An 18,686-nucleotide genomic window follows, 5' to 3' on the forward strand; every position below is an offset into this window, starting at 1 on the left:
GGGAGAGAGAGAGAGAGAGAGAGAGAGAGAGAGAGAGAGAGACAGAGAGACAGAGAGACAGAGAGTTGGGAGGGAGGGGTTAGTTTTTGAGTTTTAGGACCATATTTTTATTCAGTTTTGCTTTTGGTTTGCTTGTGGGTTTTTTTTTTTTTTTAGCTCTTTCCAGGATATCCATGTGCTAAAACTTCTCCCTCTTATCATTGTCAGGTTTAGCTGAGCCAGACTTGAAGACTTTGTTAAAGGTGAACTGCAAAACTCAAGTAAGAATTGAGTTAATCCTGGATTTATAGGCTGAATGCTTCCATTAACCTCATAATAATGGGCTGGAGAGGAGCCTTTAAAAGCAGAAATAAATTTTAATTTACCATTCTGAAACACCCCTAATCAGCTCTTATAGCACATTCTATTTAACTAAAAGATATCCTGGGATGAAATACATTTTAGGGAACCAGGAAATGCCAAAGGACTTAACTGGTGGGAGGAAAATTATTTAAAATGGAACCTAAAAATGAATTCATAGACTGTACCCTGGGCATGGTGCAGTGGGTGAGGACATTCCTCACCCGACTCTTTCTAATTCAGTTTTCATTTTAGCTTTGCATCTCATCTTCGAAGTAAGGGCATATATTTGGGGAGAGGGAGGGGGAAAACTATTTTTAAAGATGTGAGAAGCCCATATAGGTATCCTTGGAATGCAAATGTGCCAAGGATCCTATTCCCTTTATATACTCCACATTGGCTTTTGGCCTATTTCCAAAACATTATCTGGAGAGAGAAAAATGTTTAGAGAGCAGAGGGAAAAGTGCCATAATCACCTTTACAGTCATTTTCAGCCTAGCTTGAAAGAAGCACTTGGGGGGACGTGTGCCAAGGGCTTGCAATGGGCTGAGAGCTTTGCTCCTTTATGTTTGATTCCCTGGAGTCTGGAGGAAATGCAGAATGAGAAGATGACATGCCGTAGGATGGGCTACCCTATCCTCATCCCTGCCTCCCTCCTTCCAAGACAAGATCCCTCTGAAAGAATGAGAAACAGAACTGTCAGAAGAGGGAAAGGGAAAAAGGGAAAAGAGGAAAGGATCAGAGGATTTTAGAATTGGTGGGATCCTTGGGGGTGATCCAGTTCAACCTTTTTCTTTTTCACAGATGAGGAAGCTAAAGGGGGAGGGAAGGAGCATTTATTAAGCACCTACTATGGGCCAGGTTAAGCACTTTGAAAATATCTCATTTGATTCTCACAACAATTCTATTAAGTAAGTGCCATTATTATCCCCATTTTACAGTTGAGGAATCTGAGGCAGACAGAGGTTGAGTGATCTGACCAGGGTCACACAGCTAGTAAGTATCTGAGGCTGGATTTGAACTCAGGTTTTCCTGACTCTAGAACTAATGCTCTCTATCCACTTAGCTGCCTCAAATAGGAGGTTAGGTAGGCACCTGCCATTTAGTCACAAAATCATGTTCAAGCTAAAAGGGACCTCAGAGACCACCTAGCCAACCCCTAATTTTACAGAGGGACAGCTAGATGGCGCAGTAGATTGAGCTTAGGGCACAGAGACAGGAAGCCCTGAGTTCAAGTTAGGCCTTAGACATTTACTAGCTGTGTGATCCTGGGCAAGTCACTTAACCCTATTTGCCTCAGTCTTCTCATCTGTAAAATGAGAAAGAAATGGCAAACCACTCCAGTATCTTTGCCAAGAAAGCCCCAAATGGGGTCATGATGAGTCAGCCATAACGGAACAAAAACAACAGTTTTACAGAGGAGTTGACATTTATGCAGCACAGTAGGGTTTACCATGCACTTTACGTGTTATCTCATTGGATTCTCACATCAATCAGCTCCATTACAGGTGAAGAAACTCAGGCTCAGAGATGGTGACTTTCCTACCGTCACAGAGGCAGTAAGCCACTGAGATAGGATTTAAATCTAAAGTGTTGCCATTCCAAGGCCAGCATGCCATTCACTTTGCCGTACTGGCTCTCAAACTTTGAGACCTGGGGAGGTTACACACAGCGGTTAGCAGCAGAGTCCAAACTAGAAGCTGAGGCAGTTCATGGCACAATAAAGCAGGAAATATTCCCTTTAGTGAACTTCTCTAAAGAGCCTAACTTACTATTATTGGGAACTGGAACTGAATTTGTTGAATGACAAATTTTTTCAAACACTAAATCAAGCTTGGGATGATCATTTGGCAGCTATGGTGATGATTCGAACGTACACGGACCATGTCTACGTGCAATGAAATGATGTGGAGAATACTATTTGGGATGACTTATTTTTCGAGTTCTAGTTGTATGATAACGATGTATTAGAGATCACCTGAGGCAAACTCTGTTGGACATGATTGCAAGAGAGAGAAAAGGAGAAGCTGTAAACGGAGGTGCAATAAGAAATGCTTGCCAAATGTTAATCGAGATAGGGTGTGATTGCATTGATATAAGGTGAGAAAAGGCCCTCTACTCCTGCAGATTGGCACCTTCTTTGGTACTTACAGCCATCTTAGAGATTTGACTGGAGCATTGAGACTTGCCAAGGGTCACCAGCCAGAGCGATTCAGAGACCAGACCTAGACTCATGTCTTTCCTGGGTCCAAGGGCAGCTTTCCATCTATGCCACAGTAGCTCTTGCTCAATATATTATTAGAAATTTAATTAGATACTAAAGAGAAAAAAAGTTCATCTTACCTCTGATTAGGGTGGATGCAGCTCCTTCCTCCTCCTCCTCCTCTTCCTCCTCTCTCTCTGTCCGCATGGGGAGTCATTCTCTTGCATGTGGGTGTTCTGGCCAAAGGAATATAAATTTTGATCCCCTTATACTTCACAAGGTACCTTGGGATTTGGGGGTTGGGTTTTTTTTCTTCCCTATTTATTTAGTCCATCTTTAAAAAAAAACTGGGACAATTTAACTCTTTTGTCTCATGAAGTTTTCATTTATGATTTCTTGAAATATAGCTCTGAAAAACTATTGTCATTCAAATGGGGCTACCTGACTATGCCTTTAAGCCCAAATCACTCCGGCTTTCACTGTTCCGCCAGTAATCAGTCCCAGCCCAAGCCTCACTTGGTCATTGTTTGGGTTTTGATGTCTCAGAGTATAAATAGCGATTGTTTCTGTTCTGGTCAGAAACTCTGAGAGCCTTCCCCTCCCAGAATGACTCTTTTATAAAGGCAAACTAGGCCATCTTTTGCCTCCATTCTTTCCTAGCCTTTAATCACTAAATAGACATTGCCTTAGACAAACTGAGACCTGGGAAAGTTTAAAAAGGCCAAGGTCTCCCACTGTATCCAGGACCATCTCTAGTTGCCCCTGGACCCAGAAGGCTCCAGAGGAGAGAGTGGCTGGTGACTTTGCATAGCCCTGCCTTACTTAAATTCAATTTACTTGCAAGTCAAGACATCACCCTTCTGATGTCATTGGTGCTCTTCGAGAAAGAAGGATAAACAACAACAACAAATTGGATGCATGTCTTGGTCCTGCCTGCATGAGCCATGGATGAAGCTCTCATTAGAAGGCTTTGGTAAAACTACAAGAGGTGGTTTATTTAACACTGGCTATTTCTGTAAATATCACTGGATCGGCTGTTAGAGCAGCCGGTTTTGACTTCTTAGAACAATTGAGCCCCCTGTGTGGAATATGTTCTGTCCTCACCTCTACCTCATAGAACCCTTCTCTTCCTTTAGGACCTTTCTGCTCCTCCCAAGTGCTAGTTCCCTCCATCCCAAACTGTCTTATATTCAATTACTTTCTGCTTGATTGTATTTATTTTCTTTATATTTATTCTACATATACTTACATGTTTATCTGTTTTCTACTGATTGTTCAGTCCTGTCTGACTCTTTGTGACCCCGTATGGGGTTTTCTTGGCAAAGATACTGGAGTCATTTGCCATTTCCTTCTCCAGTATATTAGGCAAACAGATGTTGAGAGACTTGCCCAGGGTCACACAGTTAGTGTCTGAGGGCAGATTTGGACTCAAGTCTTCCTGACTCTAGGCTCAGCAGTCTATCCACTGACCTATTTGACTGCCTCAATTGTTTTCTCCCTCATTAGAATATAAATTCTTTTTCAAATATATTATGATATTCATTGTAGTTATATCCCCAATGCCTATCATAGTGCCTGGCACATAGTAGGTATTTAATCAATATTTTTTGATTGAATGAGAGGTAATACGGCTTAGGGGATAAAGGATTGGCCTTGAAGTCAGAGAGTTGTGGGTTCCCATATAATAGCTATGGGCAGATCACAACGTCTCAGTATCTCAGGCAATTCTTTAAAACAAGTTACAATCAATATGCTGATCTGCATGGACGGAGGGAGTTTCCCACAATAGGACATCCCCACAGAAATGAAACCACAGGTTTGACGTTAAGTATAGACTATTATATGTAATGTCAGGATGGGCTGATATGTTGTCTAGTTTTGCTGACAGTAACCTTGATGGGAAATGGCCACTCTCTCAAGGCATTTGTGTTAGAAGAGATAAAAGCTGGACACAGGACAAAGAACTAACCAATAAGGGAAATAGGGCAAGGCACTTCTCTTGGTGTATCTCTCTCTCTCTCTCTCTCTCTCTCTCTCTCTCTCTCTCTCTCTCTTCTCAGATTTTGCAAGAGAAAAGAGTGGTTCAGTTTAACTCAACAAACACTTATTAAATCCCTACTTCATATAAGATAGTACAATGAGAACTAAAGATTAAAAAAAATAAAAATTGACATAGTCACTGCCCGCAACAAGCTTTCACTCAAATAGGAAGGAAACGACGTGTACAAAAACATATGACACGAGACAAAATTTTCTAGGAGCAAAGAAGAGATCTAATCAAAGTCCTTGAGGAATTTGAAGAGAGGGAGAACACTTTCATCTGATTTGAAGGGAACTCCGGAGGCATCTAGAGGCATTTGGATGAATGTGCTTTTCTTTGAGCTCAGAATGTCAATTTCATTCATCTGTCAGACAATAGCAATAATTATCCAAAACCATGACTTCCACCTGAGACCCGCTATCAGATAAGCATGCCATGGGTATTTTCCTTTGGGATGAACTATAGTACAACTTATTGAGCTCAAGTACTAAATCATATTGTGCTTTCTTACCAAAAGAAAAATCAAATTTCCTTTGGTATTGTTCCTAGCAGAAAAACACGTATTGATCAAAAACAACAAACAGCAAATAGGAATAACTTAAGTCCTCAAATTTAGAAGTAACATGAAGAAAAATAAAAGACAATAAAAGAAAGCCGCAAGAACATATGAATTATTGTGAGTAGAGTCAAAGGAAGAAAACTCCCACAAAGACCAAATCAACCCTACTAACCAAAAAATAGAGGAATTTAATTATACAGAGGTCAGGGAGTATAATTCAGATTAAGGCACCACACTAGCTAGCATTGTGAACATCTTGTCGCTCAACTTCTACTAACCAGCTCAGTGTTTTTTTTGTTTGAGGATTGAATAAAGACATAGGTAGCACTTTAATTCCCTTCTCTGAGTTACAGAATTATCAGTCTTGTAGTAGCTTCAGACCAATATAGGAAAAGAAGTGTAGCTGTCTACAAACACTGAGCATCATGGAAAAGCAGGAAGTGGGGTGGGGAGGAAGGGGAAAGGTAAAGGCCTAATGATGGGAAAGCTGAGGGGGAGGGTAGAGGCCAATGTGGAAAAGCACAGGAAATTCATTCTCTGAAAGTGTTTAGCATAGACTAATAGCACATTCCACCAATTGTTTCTAATAAAGGCCCAATCAGTGGAGAAATTATTCTACTACCAGTCATGCCAACATTAGAATGTTTTTCTTGCTTTTTTATTGCAATGCCTGATACTGACAAAAATGAAAGAGCCTAAGTGGGAAGTAATGTGAGGGACTTTTCACTTCTGAACATACTCTTCTTTGTAGGCTTAGGGATTTTTGTTTGGTTTTGTTCCTTTGGAATTCATTATAAAAAATAAGGGGAGGAGTAGAGATTGGCCAATGAGGGCCCAGTCTCAGAAACACGTATAATATAGGCTCTGTCTTGTACCAACCTACAAGGATGCTTAGTGAGCCTGCTTCTGGCAGTGTGTGATGACATGGAAGGAAGTCCTTGGGGATGTAAGCTCAAACTTAACATGGTTGTTCCTGTACATTCACATACCCCTTACCCCAAGTTCACTTCAGAGTACGTATAGACACTGGATGAAGCCTTCCTCTGCCTGTGGAACATGACCTTTTGGCCTCTAGGTTGGGTTCCTCTACGTTCCTCAAGGTTGGGCCTCTGGTGTGGCTCTTCTGACCTTTTGAGATTCCCACAAGGTCCTACAGTAAAGGTAAGGTGACACAAACAGGAGGTGACCCATCTCAGACAAAGACTTGCCTAAGAGACCATCTGCTCATGGACAGTCCTGGTAGGGGGGAGAGTATCCTTCCAGTGGCCCCCAGAACTCAGAAAGTTTTCCTTAAACTTTGTGGCCAACACAAGATGGAGGGAAAAAAGTGTGAGTTTTTCTACTGGAGCCTTTTGTATGCACTCCTAATTCTCAGTTAGCAGCCAAAAGGCTCCTCTTTACCATACAGTAAGCTGACAGTCTCAGAATATCTGCACATGCTCTAAATCAAGCTTCTCTGTTATATGTCATCCTGCCCTTCTAGAAGCAGGCTCCCCAAATGCTTGGGCAAAGCCTATTGTGTACATGGCACCAGAACAGGGCTCTCATTGGCCAGTTCCCACTCCAACCCCCACCACATACATGGTGTCTCCAAAAGCTCCTTGAAAATAGGGTCAGTTTCATTTGTTTGTCTCTATGTCCCCAAGGCCTACCCTAGTGCCTAGAGCACAAGAAGTGCTTAATAAATGTTAGTAAATAAATACTCCAATAAATTTACAGTAAGAGTTCTGCCCATTGTGCTAGGGATTGTTTGCTTTTGAGAGGATACCCCCAAAGCATAGGACTCTCCTTCAGTTAGTGTCAAATCCCACTTTTAGCACTCACTAACTCTATGACCTTGGACACATTACTTAACCTTCCAAGGCCTCAATTTCCTCATCAGTAAAAATGAAAGGGTTGGCTTAGAGGCTTCTTAGGTCATTTCTGATTTTAGATCTATGATCCTGTGCTCCTTCCCTTTTGCCTAATGACCAGTACAATTTTTTCTATCAAACAATTCTTTAATGACATCCCTTATGTTTATTCTCCTTTACAGTAATGTGCTTGTAAAGTGTTATAGATTGCTGGCACCCACAAAATGCCTTTCCATTGTCTTCTAGGTGATTCTCACTTTACATTATTCAGACACTGTAGTATTCTATTCTATCACTTGCAGTCATATAACATTGACATTAGGGAATTAGTATGAAAAAGATTGGTCTTTGTTTCAGGGAATATTTTGGAGTCATTAAAATAACCTCATAATTTCCAAAGGTAATCACTATCCTTTTCTTTCATTCTGTGCCCAACTCATTTTCCATGTCTGTCCAAGGTAAGCATGTATATTCTTACATACATATGTATGTGTATATATAAACATATGTAATACATATATGTACATTTAAAGTATATATCAGAGTCTGGACAGTAGACATCTTTCATCTGCTAAATTTTTCTGTGTTGGTTATTTCTGTATTGTATTTCCTGTCTTGTATTGTTTGGTTTAGTTCAGACCTGCACAACTTGGCAGTAGGTAAGGGCCAAAATTTAAATAGGCTAAACTTCTTCAGATTGCAGATAGGTTTTTAGTGTTTTCCAGGTAAAGGGAACTAGAGACAGACTGACAATGTTTGGTTGCCGTGGGTCACATGACAAACAGGAGAGAATGCGCAGTGGTAACACACCTGCCAAGTTACATGACGGGAACAATAGTGATGAGTGGAAGGCGGGGTAAGCAGGGCAAGGACAAAGCACTTGTTACATCTTTAATTTCTTTCTTTTTTTTTTAGCTAGGCAATGGGGTTAAGTGACTTGCCCAGGGTCACACAGCTAGTAAGAGTTATGTGTCCGAGGCCGATTTTGAACTCAGGTCTTCCTGAATCTAGGACTGGTGCTCTATCCACTGCGCCTCCTAGCTGCCCCCATCTTTACTTTCTTTTACATCCTCTCCATTTTTCACAGGCTGCCTGAAATGCCATATGCTGTGCAGGCCTGGTTTAGTCAAACTCTTTTGAGTTGCTACGACTCTATAATGTTCTAGTGATTGTTGTTGTTTAGTCATTTTCATTGTATCTGACTCTTCTTGACCCCATTTGGGAGTTTCTTGTCAAAAATCCTGGAATAGTTTGTCATCTCCTCCATTCACTTTACAGATGAGAAAATGGAAAGAAACAGGGTTAAGTGACTTGTCCAGGGTCACACAGCTAGCAAGTGTCTGAGCCCAGATTTTAACTCAGTTCTTCTTGGCTCCTGGGCCAGTACTTTATCCACTGAGCCACCTAGTATCCCTAGCAATTGCTTTCTCATTATTCAATTTAATTAAATTGTATAAATATTTATTAAGGACCTACTATGTGCAGAACACTATGCTAGGCACTAATGGAGCTTACATATATAAGGGGATAAAACATGCACACAGACAACTGTAATACATAATAATTCATGATAAATGCATTAATCTCACAGAGATGAGAAAGTACAGGGTATGTTCAGGGGACAAAGTAACCATTTTGGTTGGAGTGCAGGATACATGGTGGAGTGTAATATAAGATAAGATTAGAAAGGTAAGGTGGTGTCAGGTTATGGAAGGCCTTGAAGGCCAGATGAAGACAATATGTAATGTTTTCCACCAGATTCTAAAAGTCCCTTGCCTTCCTAAAATGAGAAATCAGATGTTGTTGCATTGTATTCTGTACACACCTTTCTCTTAGGTAAGTGCTGCCTCTTCTTTCCCAGAATTTTGTGTTCATTTTCCCCAAAAAAGTAGTTAAGATGTCCATAAGGCCATCTTTGTTTTCCCTTCATTCTTCCATTTCCTGGTATCTTAGAGCTCTTTTACATGTATTTGTCTTTCAGTTTTCCATTTCAATCCTCTAGTTAAATGCCATGCATCCTTTGACATTTCTTTGCACGCACATTTCTTGGTTTTTATATTTTTATGTAATTAGCCTTTATCCTCCACTCTTCCACTTCCACTCCATCCATTCTTAAAATTATATATAGATGCTTTTTTATATCATACTCAATTGCCGAAGTACCTGACCCTCATTGACCCTTTTCTTGAAACAAAGAAAAATAGTTAAGCAAAACTGACCAAAAAAGCAAAAATCTCTGACAGAGTGTGGAACCACACCCATAGTTCCTCACTTCTCTATCAAAAAGAGGAGGGGGTCTTTCTTTCGCTTTTCTAGAACTAAGACTATTTACTGAAATTAATCTGACCTCAACTGCCATTTGGTCTAGCTTTCATTTCCGTTGTGGAAGTCACATGTTGTTCTCTCAGTTCTGTTTTGTCACTCCGTATCATTAAATCTAAGTTACAGGATCATAGGCCAAGAGCTAGAAGTGACCTTAGACATCATCAAGCCCATCATCCCCTGCATTAAAAAGATGGACCTTTGTTTCCAGAGGAAGAAACTGAGGTCCAGAGAACTTAAGTTACTTACTCAAAGTCACCAAGGTAATGAGTGGCAAAGTCAGGGTGTTTCCGTGTTTCTATAAATTTCTCATATTTATTCCTTGTATCACAATTAGATTCCATTATACACATGTACCATAATTTGTTTAGTTATTCCCCAGTCGATAGGTACCCATTTTGGTCCTAGTTTTTTGCTATCGCAGTCTTTCCATAAGTCATGGAACACCCAAAGAAACTTATGGAATCTCAGACCTGGAAGAGACCTTTATGATTATCTAGCCCATCCCCTACCTAAATAGGAAACTCTTCTACACTGTCTTTTATGAGTGGTCATTTAGTATCTATTTGAGGACCTTCAATGATAGGGAACTCACTGCTGCATTCCATTTTTAGACACCTCTGATTTTTAGGAAGTTTTTTTTTCCTTTCATCAAACTGAAATCTTCCTCTCTGCACCTTACACTCCAATGTACCTAGCTCCATTCAAGCAGAGCGAGTCTAATCTTACTTCTATATACCAGCCCTTTAAATACTTAAAGACTGCCATCATGTCCCCACTAAGTCTTCTCTTCTCTAAGCTAAACATCTCTAGAGCCTTCCTCTTATCTTGATTAGCTGTATGCCATTTATCCTTGTGTGTGGCATAGTTTCCAATCCTTTTACCACCCTGGTCACTCTGATCTGGTTGTACTCCATTTTGTTAATATTCTTCCTCAAAATAGGCAGTTAAGTGGTTCAATGGATAGAACATGGGGCCTGGAGTTGGGAAGACCTGAGTCCAAATCCAGCCTCAGAACTTACTAGCTCAATGACCCTGGGCAAGTCACTTAACCCTATTTGCCTCAGTTTCCTCATCTGCAAAATTAGCTGGAGAAGGAAATGGCAAACCACTCCAATATCTTTGCCAAGAAAGACTCAAATGGAGTCACAATAAATTGGACACAACTGAAATGACTGAACCACAACTTCCTCAAAATGGACACTTAAGATGCGACACTTATTTTATAGAAAGAGAATACAGAAGGTGATGCAAAAAGGGTCTCTTTAAAAGGAGAAACAACTGTAGCAACAACATAAGATGGGTACCATTATCCAGTGAGTGGTCAGACAGGTTAGTCCAGAATGAAGAGATAAGAAAACTCTAGCAGGCAACCAGGTGGCACAGTGAATAGTGCACAAGCCCTGAAGTCAGAAGGACTTGAGTTCAAATCCAGCCTCAGACCAAACACTTGACACTTACTAGCCGTGTGACCCTGGGCAAGTCACTTAACCCCAGTTGCCTAAAAAGAAAAAAAACTGCAAAAAAAAAATCTACCAGATGGGACAAGTGATCTTAAAAAGCTCTAGTAATGTGCACCAGGAAGAAGTATAGAGAAGTGGCTAAAGTGATCGGTGAATATAGCACTAGCCTTTCACGGGTTAGCATCAGGAAAGTCCAAGAGTGGGAAATAGGGATTGCCCCAGCAGGCATGCCATAGCATGGCACCAAGACAGTTTGTTAGCATGTAGAAATTGGAGGGAGGTACAGGTAGGCAAGTGGTTGATTTCAAGAGGACCCATTGACAGGACATGCAACCACAGTGCCAAGGATTTAAGGATAAGATTTTGATCCCTGAGAGGACTGGGTTATATGTAGGACAGAGTACCAATATATGTGTTAGGCTTAAAGGAATGCTATTAGTACTGGAGTAGAAAGGAAAATTTGGTTAAAATGGACAAGGAATGACTTATATGGAAATGTGTTTTGCATGACTACACATGTATAACTTATGTCAAATTGCCTTCTCACTGGGGGGGAGGAGGGAGAAAATTTGGAACTCAAAATATGAAAAAAAGGTTAAAGTTGTTTTTATATGTAATTGGGAAAAAGTAAAATATTAATTTTTTTTTTTGGACAAGGAAGAAACCCATGGGGGATTACGGACAGAGTTGAACTAGCAGTAATGCTGGCTTGATATGGAGCCCCCTGGGCTGAGAGTTGTGGGAGAAGGACTAAAGAAAGGGAAAGTAGCTGATCTACTTTCAGCAGAAAATAAACTCCTTGAGGATAGGAACTTTTAAAATCTTTGTCTTTGTGTCCCTCTGGCACCTAACATGCACTTAAGGTTTGTTGAATTGGACTGAATTCATAATTTTCCTGGTAGCTGGGCTTATTACAAGAGGCTGGTTGGACTTCCTGTCTGGCCTTAAGAGTAGGGGAGATTGTCTGGATAAGTAAATAACTATCCCCCTGAGACAACCATATACCATCCTTGGCTCCTCAGTAGTTGAAAAATGGCCTTCAGGAAGGAGGGCAGCAGAAAAGGAGGTCAGTTATCGCCATTGGGTCTTGATCATTGGCAGCTTGGCAGCTTCTGACTGCATGGCTGCCCGAGATGAGGCTTCTCACAGAAGGTGAGGATAAACTTCCTAAAGCAGCAAGCTGACCCCCAAATCCTCACTTTACCTCCTACCCTTTCCTATGTAAAACTGCTGTAGTGTGAAGAAGAGTGTTTTCAATACCTTCGTTTGTCGTTAGCCTGACCTGAACTCATACTGTGCTCTAGTCTCTCCTTACCCTTAGTAAGGACCACAGTGCTTGGCATACTCATCATGAGCCTGGATCACTGGGCCATGGATTTATTCTGTCCACCACGTGCCCAAAAGCTACACCTCCACAAAGCACAGCAGAAATCTGGTAATTATTCGATCACTATTATCAGTGTGGATGGGTCTAACAAGGTAGTCAAGATAATTAAAATTCCTTTGAAGGACATAATTGCTCTACTTGACTTCCTTCTCTCCCTCCCTCCCTCCCTTTCTCTTTTTCTTTCCTCTCTGCCTCCCTCCTTTCCTTCCTCCCCTTTCTTCCTTCCATGTTTCCTTGCTTACTTCCTTCCTTCCTCCCTCCCTCTTTTTCTCCCTCCCTCCTTTTCTCTTTCCACCCCCCTCCCTACTTCCTTTTTCTTCCTTCCTTCCTTCCTTTCTTTCTTCCTTCCCTCCCTCCTTCCTTCCTCCCACCAGTATTTACCAAGTATATACTTTTGTGTTGCTCACTATACCAGTTGCCATGGAGAATTGAATAGAAATAGAAGACAATACCTGCTCTGGAGCAACTTAAAATTTATTCGGGAGACCACATATCCATGCATGCATGTTTGCGTGAATATGAACATCCAAGAAAATGGCAACTTAAAATGACCAAAAAATAACATTTGAAAATGTGAAATAAAACAGAATCCCTGCATGGAAGAGAGTGAAAGTGGATATAGCTATCTACACTAGTGATGGTAACTGCATAACTGAAAATATCAACATTTCATTTCATGCTATGTAAACACAGTCATTGGTAGCTAGGTGGCACAGGGGATAGAGCACTGAGCTTGGAGTCAGGATGACTTAATTTCTTGATTTCAAATCTGGCCTCAGAAACTTATTAGCTGTGTGACCCTGGGCAAGTCACTCAACCCTGTTTGCCTCAATTTCTCATCCTCATCTAAAATGAGCTAGAGAAGGAAATAGCAAACCTCTCCAGCATCTTTGCCAAGAAAACCCTAAATGGGGTCACGGAGAATTGGACACGACTGAAAATGACTAAACAACAAAAAAGATACAACTGTTAAGTGACTTTGGTTGGCACCAGCTGTTAGACATGATATATCAACCACCCAAGTTAGTAGCAGTTGACAACTGGGAACATACTCTTGGACTTGGGAATGCTGGGGGTGCCTGACAGGAAGGAAATAAGCTCCCACAGGATGGGCTAAGTCTATACTTACCTTGCAACAATTAATGGATTGGCTGTCACAGTGGAAAGCTCCAGAGAGCAAGGATATAGGCATGAAGCAAGGGAAACACCTTCTCATCATCTGCCATTCTGACTGGAAGCAGTTAGTCTGGGGTTATCTCTTACTAATTCAGGAACTTGTTTGCTAAGAGAGTTTCTTGAAGAAGAATAACTCAGTGTGATTCCATAGCCAGGATGCTCCCACAGCATCATGTGCCTTAAGAAATTCTGTCCCCACAAATAAACTGTGCTTTAAAAAAATTTGTTTTAAAAACCATATGTAGTAGCAGTTCATTATTTCATATGCAATCCTCTTTTTGTTCTTCTTATATAGAAATATTCATGTTTGCTATTTGTTAAGTTCATAACAAAAAGGATTACTTCTTCAACTGGTCTTATGGGAAAGTCTATGAGTTTTTCTTATTTCCTGAGATATTAGGTATCCCTGAATAGGAGATTGTTAAAATCTATCATTCTGTGGGTGGTTATAAAAAAAACCAAGGGAATTTGGTTTTAGGTATTCAGGCTTTGAGGAGTGATGGTCATTGATGAGAAGAGGCCTCCAACAAGGTTAACTAGGCTCTGGTTCAAGTCTAATTGGAGGATTTGCTATCAAGGTGGTACTCAGTGAGGACACTCCACTGACATACTGAGTGAAGCAAAGTACTCTTTCAATGTAACCTGTGTCTTTTGCTTCAATTTAATTTCTGAATTTGGCATGTGACATGGTTTACCTCCTGTGATCAAGACAGTTTTGGGTGACTGAGTTACAAAAGCTGAAATGTGACATTTAACTTTTCCTGTCCTACTGAACACCTATTTGCAAGGAGGGAGACCAGGAAAATGGACTTGAGAAATATGTCTTTGGCTGATTAGGTATGGTTATAGGTCTACTGCCTTTTGGCTGCAAATCATTATAACCCTGTGTGTTTCTGATGAGAAAGCTTTTGATAAAGTATCTGTCAGAAATGAGCTAGTTTTTTTCTTCATACTTTTCCATACTTGCCTTGATTTCATTCCTCTCTCATTCTCTTGCTCTACATTTGTGAATTATCTGAAAACTTTTCTGCCTACACACAAAGCTACATTCCCGGGTCCTCCCACTTCTCTTTTCCACCCTCCTCACCATGCACTGGAAAAAGGAATGATTAACTATAACTATTTTTGCCCATATTTATAAGCTACCCTGTCCACCCCAGTGGTATTCCATTTGTCTTTGCAGTTTTACAAGGGTGGCTTTATTAAATTGCTATTTTGGTATTCTTATCATGTATTTATTACTGTTCCGAATCCCACAGCACCTTGGGGGGGCATGGCCCTATAAATAAAATATTCATCTATCACTGTGACTAATAAAATTTTTGTTCTCTTACCTCTCCTTACATTTTTCTTTTTCTTAGAGGGCCAAAACACACAGCAAATGAAATCCAACTTCCATGATATTTTCCATGCACATATTCTGAGTATGAGCTATAGCATTCCACTCATGCAAAATAAAGCTGAAGATAAAGGATCCTTCAGACCGACCAAATGCAATAGCTACTTTACTTAAATATTTGCCATGGACAGGAGCCTGCTGGGCACCTCTTTTATGGATCATTTCTATCTGCCAAAATTGAGCAGTTCAGCCCTGGCTTCTCTCCTTCAGGCTCCTTCCTGTGACTGGGACAGCGGATGTACTTGGGTACTTTCAGTCAGTTTAGAACACTTACCACTGAACTTAACACTAAACACAGTGTTAAGTTTACTTAAACAGAAAGTTAATACTAACCACAGTTTAGAACACTGAGGGACAAAGCAAGGGGAAAAAAAACAACATGAGAATTGGCTTAAAGGATTGGAAATGCTTAGCTTAGAGAAGAGTAGACTTAAGAGACACACAATAGTTGCCCTTGAGTATTTGAAGGGCTGTAATGTCTAAGAGTTATTAGATTTGCTGTGCTTGGTCCCATAAGGCAGATCTCTAACTAAAGGGTAGAAATTACAGAGAACTGATTTTATCTTCATATAACGAAGACCTTCCTACATTTAGAGCTGTCCAAAAGTAGAAGTGCTGCCTGAGAAGTTCTGGTGAATTTCCCTCTGATGAAAGTCTTCAAGCTGGGTCACTACTTCTTGTGGATGTAATCGAAAAGATTCATTCTTTAGATACTAAATTAATTCAACAGCATATGAGGTTCCCTTGAACTCAAAGATTCTGTGTTTCTCTGTGACTCAGTTCCAAAAGGACTGACTTTTTTTTTTCTGGCCAGTATTCTCAAGTGTGTTGGTATCTTAGGACACTGGAGAATAATCCTCTCTTTTGGAGAGGACATGACTGCAGATCATGTCCAGTGTCTTAAAATGCCAACGTGACTATGTTGTTTGGAAGTTACCTATGGTGATTCCCTCTCCTTCTCCCCATCCCCAGGCCTAATTAAAAGGAATTAGCAAAAACTATACAAACCCATTAGGGGAGAATTTGTCTCAGTAGTGATTGATCACTTTCCTTGTGATTCTAGCTTTACCATGTTTTTGCTCTAGATTTCCTGCTCTTCAGTCTTTACTCTCTCTTATTTCATTTAGGTCATTCTCAGCTCTGCCTAGTCCAGTCTACCCTATCTTCTTGTTTCCATTGACTCAGTTCATTGATTCTAGATCTTAACTTTGTTCTTGCCTGTTCCCTGTTTATGTCTGGCCCCTACACTCTACACTCAGCTTGGCACTACTCTCCTCATTTACCATAAGGCCCCCTATGACCATCAGAGTCAAGGCATTAATGCCCTTTGTTTGAAGAATGTGTTACTGTACCTTAAAGGCTTTGCATCTTCTCTTTTACACACAGTAATATTTATTTTATTTATTACATTCCTATGTAGCATGGAGACCTGAACTTTCTGACATAAAAAATGCATTTGTAAAATGTAATATTTAAAAACTATTTGTTGTTGTGTGCCACTGCATGTTGCAATCTAGACAGCTGCTATACCTACTCCTAGTTCTGATGAGTATTAGACATCTGATCCTGTTTTTGTAGCATAGGTAGGGCCCCCTTGCCCTCTGTGGCCTCCAGGGCTATTGCAGTACTATACTGAGTGTCTATGCAGTCCAGAATAGCTCCTTAACTTCCAGCACCCAACTACAAGGCACTATTACATCGCTAATTACCCCTACTAACTCTGGCACCATGATATCTAAGAGTTCAGAAAGAAATATGTACTACATTGGAACTAAAGTGGAAAAAAATCTTTCTGGTGCTACTTATACCATATTCCACATACCAAATCATATTTTTGAGTATTATTTCTTGTGTCCTCACAGGCAGGCACACTTTTTAAAAAGTTTTTTTTAAAAAAAGACATATTTATGCCTCTTGTTTTTATATCACAACTATTTCAATCCCCACCCGACAACTAGTGAGCTTTTCCCTGTAATGAAGAAGCAATTAAACCAACATATGCAGCCACCACATCTGACAGGAAATACAACATTCTGCCCCCATAAATAATCCCCTAACTTTTCAGTGAAAGAAAGGAGAAACATTTCCTAATTTCTTCTCTGAGGCCAAAAATAATCATTAAAATTACACTGTTTGATTTCATTTTACTGTTGTTTTCATTAACATTACTATAGTCACTGTGAATATTATCTTCTTGGTTCCATTTATTTCACTCTGCATCAGTTTACACAAGTCTTCCTGTGCTTTTTTGAGTTCATTTTAGTCATTTGTTGCCACAAAATAGTATTCTATTAGATCCGTATGTCACAAATTTTTTTAGTCACTTCCTAGACGACAGGCAGGGGTCAGCTAGGTGGTGCAGTGGATTGAGTGCCAGGCCTGGAGTCTGGAAGACCTGAGTTCAAATCCTTCCTCAGATACTTACTGGCTGCATGACTCTGGGCAAGTCACTTAACCCTGTTTGCGTTTCCTCATATGTAAAATGAGCTGGAGAAAGAAATGACAAACCATTCCAGCATCTTTGTTGAGAAAACCCCATATAGGGTCACAGAGTCATACATGACTGAAATGACTGCAAAAGGACAGCAATCACAAGATGACAGGCATCCTTTCTGTTTTCAGTCTTTAAGACATTTTTAAAAGGTGAAAATACTCTTTTTGGAAAGAAAGATTTCTTCTCCATGAGGAAAAAAAAGTCATGTGGCTGGTTCCTTAGTCTAATGTCACTATGCAGTGATGCTAGCATATTTTTCTCCTTCCTTTCCTCTTCTTATGTGAGTAACTGGTGAAAATAAAAGGTGTTTGCTCTGAGGTACATATACATGATAATGAGTGCGGCTGGGTAATTGGGAAAGATAGAAGAAGAGAGAGAAGAGGAAGTACCTTTGGAGCAGAATAATGTCAACAGGGGAAGAGTTTGCTTTCATCTTGCGTGGGGGAAATAGTACAGAGAGACAAGACTCCCCATTATCTTCCCTATAAGATACACGGCCTGGGTGACAACACTGCAAAGGTGAGAACACCTTGAGGAGCAACCAATTAGAAAGGGAGAACAGAAGTGCTTCTCCACAGCTATCTAGGACAGTACATGAGGTGAGGACCCTTTGCCGGAGAGTACTCGGGTCTCTCATAACGAAAACTATGATTCACTCTAGGGATTTAGATACAGCTTTGGGATTAATGGTTTTTATTTGGCTTGTTTCTTCCTTTTAAAAAAATGCATCAGATTGTGTATGTCCATGGGCAGACAACCTAGTACCGCCTCCTTGTTAATCCCTGAGGGTCTGCTTTGGAACTCTGGCTCAATATACTCTGCTTTGGCTCAGTCCCCATTCCCACCTTGAATTCCCCTAAGAAACGACCATGCGGTTTTACTAGTAATTATATGACATCAGTCTGGCACAAACTTACCTTTCCAGGCCCATTGTACATTAGTCTCCTTTATTTTGCTCTACATTACAGCCTAAATGCCCTATTTACTGTTCCCTGTATAAGACAGTCTGTCTAATGTAGTAGTCCATCTCCTGTCTCCTCATTTTTGCACAGGCTATCCCTTATGTCTGAAATATACTCTCTCCCCAACTCTATCTCATAACTCACCTGCTAGTCAGTCGATCAATAAACATTTATTAGTGACTACTTTGTGCCAGGCATTGTGGCTGAGAGCTGGGGATACAAAAAAACGGGGAGGGGGGCACATGCAAAAAATGGTCTCCGCCCACAAGGAGTTCACAATCTAATGGTGAGACGATACACAAACGAGTAAAAACAAACTATAAATGGGATAAATGGGAAATAATTAGCAGAGAGATAGCCCTAAAATTAAGAAGGGTTAGGAAAGGTTTCTTGTAGAAGGTAGAACTTTAAGGAAGCCAGGGAAGCAACTAGGTGGAAATGAAGGAGAAGAGCAATCCAGGTACTGGGGGAGGGTGAAGGGGAGAGGG

The sequence above is a fragment of the Vombatus ursinus genome, unplaced genomic scaffold (genome assembly GCF_900497805.2).
Source record: "Vombatus ursinus unplaced genomic scaffold, bare-nosed wombat genome assembly UNPS02014798.1, whole genome shotgun sequence".
Classification (NCBI taxonomy): Eukaryota; Metazoa; Chordata; class Mammalia; order Diprotodontia; family Vombatidae; genus Vombatus; species Vombatus ursinus.